This window comes from Chiloscyllium plagiosum, chromosome 3 (assembly GCF_004010195.1).
Source record: "Chiloscyllium plagiosum isolate BGI_BamShark_2017 chromosome 3, ASM401019v2, whole genome shotgun sequence".
Classification (NCBI taxonomy): Eukaryota; Metazoa; Chordata; class Chondrichthyes; order Orectolobiformes; family Hemiscylliidae; genus Chiloscyllium; species Chiloscyllium plagiosum.
Window position 1 is genome coordinate 49,649,484 of NC_057712.1, and position 4,256 is coordinate 49,653,739.

At 42.7% G+C, this 4,256-nt stretch overlaps 1 protein-coding gene across 10 annotated transcripts in view; it reads left to right on the forward strand.

Annotated features, from left to right (window-relative positions):
* The window catches only part of adgrb3 (adhesion G protein-coupled receptor B3), an 814,402-nt gene that overhangs the window by 786,930 nt on the left and 23,216 nt on the right, over positions 1-4,256 (forward strand). The gene's annotated exons all lie outside the window — the stretch shown is intronic.

Consider the following 4,256-nt stretch of genomic DNA (forward strand, 5'->3'; position numbering starts at 1 on the left):
GAGAATGCACTAAATGTATTAATAACTTGGATTAAGTGAGGCACGGACATCAGAGGATTACTGAGGAATAGAAGAACATCATCTGCATAAAGGGTAATTTTATGTTTACCTGTACCAATCCTCGGGGCCGTTATATTAGGATCAACCCGTATAGCTTCTGCTAGTGGTTAATTATTAGCGTAAATAGCAATGGCGAGAGAGGACATCCCTGATGGCAGCCCCTATCCACATTGAAGCTATCCGAGCCTAATCCATTGGTAACCACAACTGCTTTGGGATCACTATACAATGTTGAGACCCATTTGGTAAACACCTTTCCAACGCCAAACCTTTCCAATGTGTAAAACAAATATGACCATTCAACCCTATCAAATGCCTTTTCCGCGTCTAATGAAACTACTACTCCTGGTATCTTTCCCTGATGGCAGGCTTGAATCATATTCAAAACCCTTCTAATATTATTGGATGATCTACGGCCCTTAATAAACCCCGTCTGATCCTCCTTTATGATATGTGGCAATACCCTTTCTAGTCTCAATGCTAACGTTTTAGAAAGGATTTTAAAATCTACATTTAGCAAGGATATTGGTCTGTATGACGTGTAATTTACTGGGTCCTTTCCTTTTTTAAGGATGAGAGATATTTGCCTCTTTCAACGAAGGCGGGAGACACCCCTGCCAAATGCGTAGTTATACATATCCATAAGTGGACCAGCCAATATTCCTGTAAATTCTTTATAGAATTCAACTTGAAAGCCATCTGGGCCAGGTGCCTTACCGCTGTGAAGTTGCCTGATTGCATCAAGTATTTCTTGGACTGTTAGGGGAGCATTTAAGACCGATACCTGTTCCAGAGTTAGGTCCGGAAAGGTCAAATTTTTAAAAAATGATTGCATCCTCCTAGTCCTGTCTTCACAATCCTGTGATTTATATAAATCAGAATAAAATTTTCGAAAGATTGCGTTAATCCTTTTATGATCATGAGTCAAAATACCCGTACTTTCCTGATAGACGTGATAGTTTGAGGGGCCTTTTTCTTCCTTGCAAGACATGCTAAGTATCTTCCCAGTTTGTCGCCAAATTCATATAACCTTTGTTTTGCAAATAATATTTCCCTCTTAGCTGTTTGGGTAATCGTGGTGTTTGGAGCTGTCGTAAGGGCCGTAATCCTTTGCAACTTGATAATAGAAGGTCTATCAGCGTATGCTGTTTCAGCTGCTTTTAAGCGAGCTTCGAGCAGACGCTGTTGTTCTCCCTTTAATTTTTTTCTGGGTCGCTGAGTATGAGATGATCAAACCTCGTGCGTAAGCTTTAATGGTCTCCCACATCATTGATGGGCTGCTAGCCGTACCTAAAATAATTTCTAAACAAGTTTTAAATTCTTGAGAGAAGTACTTTACAAATTTACTATCTTTCATCAGGAAGGGGTCCATACGCCAATGCCGAGGGGATGTCCCATTGTTCCTCGCCTTGATTTCCATATATCGTGATCGGAAATTGCTATACTGCTTATTTTACAGGATGATTTGGAATTTAAAAAAATCGAGGGGGCAAAAAACATATCAATTCTGGTATGACATTTATGTGGATTGGAGTAAAAAGAAAAATCTCTGCCCTGTGGATGAAGACATCTCCATACATCATCTAATCCTAATTCTTTGTTCAAATCCACCAATTGTCTAGATCTGGGAGATACTCCTGCAGTACTCTTGGGAATCCTATCTATTTCCGGATCCATATTACAATTAAAGTCTCCCCCTATAATTGTATGACGGGCACCAAAAGCCATCAATTTTGAAAAGGCTTCCGTTATAAATTTAAAGGGGTGTGCCGGGGGACAATACAAATTTAAAATCCCATATTCCTCTCCATTTATAAGGGCGTTAATCAGAATATATCGTCCAGATTCGTCTTTTATCTGATTTAGGATTTTGAAAGGGAAATTCTTCCGAATAAGGGTAACAACTCCCCTACTTTTTGAGCTAAAAGAAGAAAAAAAAGCCTGATCAAATCCACTCTGTCGTAATTTCAAGTGTTCTTTATCCAACAAGTGTGTCTCCTGTAGGAGAGCTATATCAACCCTTTCTTTCTTGAGGTTTGATAATATTTTCTTCCTTTTGACTGGCGAATTACTCCCCTTGACATTCCAGGTGCACCACTTAATCTACAGATCAACCATAATCGTCCGGGCAAATCCGAGACCCCTCGGGAGGGGAAACCCTATCCAGAACATCCCGAGCATAGAGCATATAAAAGTCACAAAAATAAAGGCTCTCTAATACGCTCACAACAGTATAATAAAAACTATTTCTAAATTTAAAAAAACGTATTTAAATGGAGATTTTCCCTCTTGTTCCCAGGGGTATCACTTCCTTTCCAAAGGTCCATTGTGTCCTCTCCCAACCAGTGCCCCACCCTTGACCCAGGCGCTCCTTAATAGGATGAGGAAAATTCAAACATACTACAGAGCTAGAGTTAACAGTGAGCACCCTACCCCCAGCCCCCCACCCACACTAACACCTGGATATATTTGGTAATGTTAATACCATGTATAAACATATATAACTATAAAATTACAACCTCAACAAGTAATAATTAAATATAATAATACAAAATAACAAGGGAAAACAACCTCGCTCCTAGAGACAGAGGTAAAATAGAATAAGGTAAACACCTCCCCCCACCAACATTAACTAAACCCCCCGGCCTATATGTATATATATATATATATATATATATATAGAATAATTAAAAAAACCAAGGGGGGGAGAAAATAGTTAAGTAGAGAATAAATAAATAAATCCCTCTCCCCACCCCCCCAAACCGGAGTGGGGGGAAGGCAAACCAACATCAATTATCTCTTACAATTTATCTAAGAGAGTCCAAAAATTCCTTGGCCTTTTCCGGCGATCCGAAGTTATATAGGGATCCTTCATGGTTAAGGCGTAGCGTTGCTGGGTAGCGTAAGGAGTACTGAATATTTAAGTCCCTTAAATACTTCTTTGCCTCATCGAATGCCTTCCTCTTTCGGACCAGAGCTGGGGAAAAGTCCTGGAATAACATGATCTTGGATCCTTTATAGATCATGGCTTGGGCATCTTTTCCAAGATTTCTAGAGGCTTCTAGGAGTATCTGCCTCTCCTTATAGCTCTGCAGCCGGAACAGGACCGGGCAGGGGCGCTGGTTCGAGTTGGGCCCGCGTATTGCAACACGGTAGGCCCATTCTACCCTTACCTGGCCTGATCCAGCCTCCAGATTTAACAGCTGTGGAAGCCACTGTTCAAGGAACCTTGTAAGCTGGCCTTCCTCTTCCCGTTCGGGAAGGCCCAGCAAACGAATATTTTTTCGACGACCTCGATTTTCGAGGTCATCAATGTGGTTCTATAAGGTCCGGACTCGCTGTTCGAGAGTCCGGACCCGATCCACGGCCGATTGCACTGTAGTTTCGGAGGTCGCGGCCTTTAGCTCCGCCCCTCCGACTCGGCACTCGATTTCCTTAATGTCTCAGTCGTGCTTTTGCAGCGCGGCCGAGAGTGAGTCGCATCGACTTCAGGATTCTTCAATAAAAGCGTCGATCTTCACATCCAGTTTGGAGATGATTTCCACAAGACTCGCCACCGTAGGTAAGTCCCCCAGGGCGGCTGCGGACGCCTCTGCTGCAGCTGGAGAGGGTGGGGGAGGGGTTCCTGCTTGCTGAGAGCTGTGGGATCCCTTCCCTTTAATCATTTTTACTGAAGATTAAGTTGTTTAAATTCAATACTAAACAACTAATTAAATTAAACAGCTATTTTAAATGATTTGGTGAGTGTGGTGGGGGTGGGTGACCCACTTTGCCCAAGTCTTGGGAGGAGCACTGTAGAGTCAGACTTGCTGGGTCGCCGCCATCTTGGATCCCCCTCACCCCCTATTCTTAAGAGTGTGTGATCCCTAGTTCTGGACTTACCCAACATGAGGAACATTGTTGTGGTTCTGTTCGCCGAGCTGGAAGTTTTTGTTGCAAACGTTTCGTCCCCTGGCTCCGGTGTTTATAGTGGTCTGTCCCTGCCGCTTCCGGTTGTCAGTTTCAGCTGTCCGCTGTAGTGACGGCACTGTTCACTTCGATTGACAAAACCCTAGCCAGAGAAACAATAGCCAACCTACTGGACATACAGAACAGAAAACAGGACGCTGAACCTATCAACAAAGACGGCATACTTAAACTATTGGACTTGTGCCTCACAACACACTTCACATTCAACAACCAGACATACGAACAAA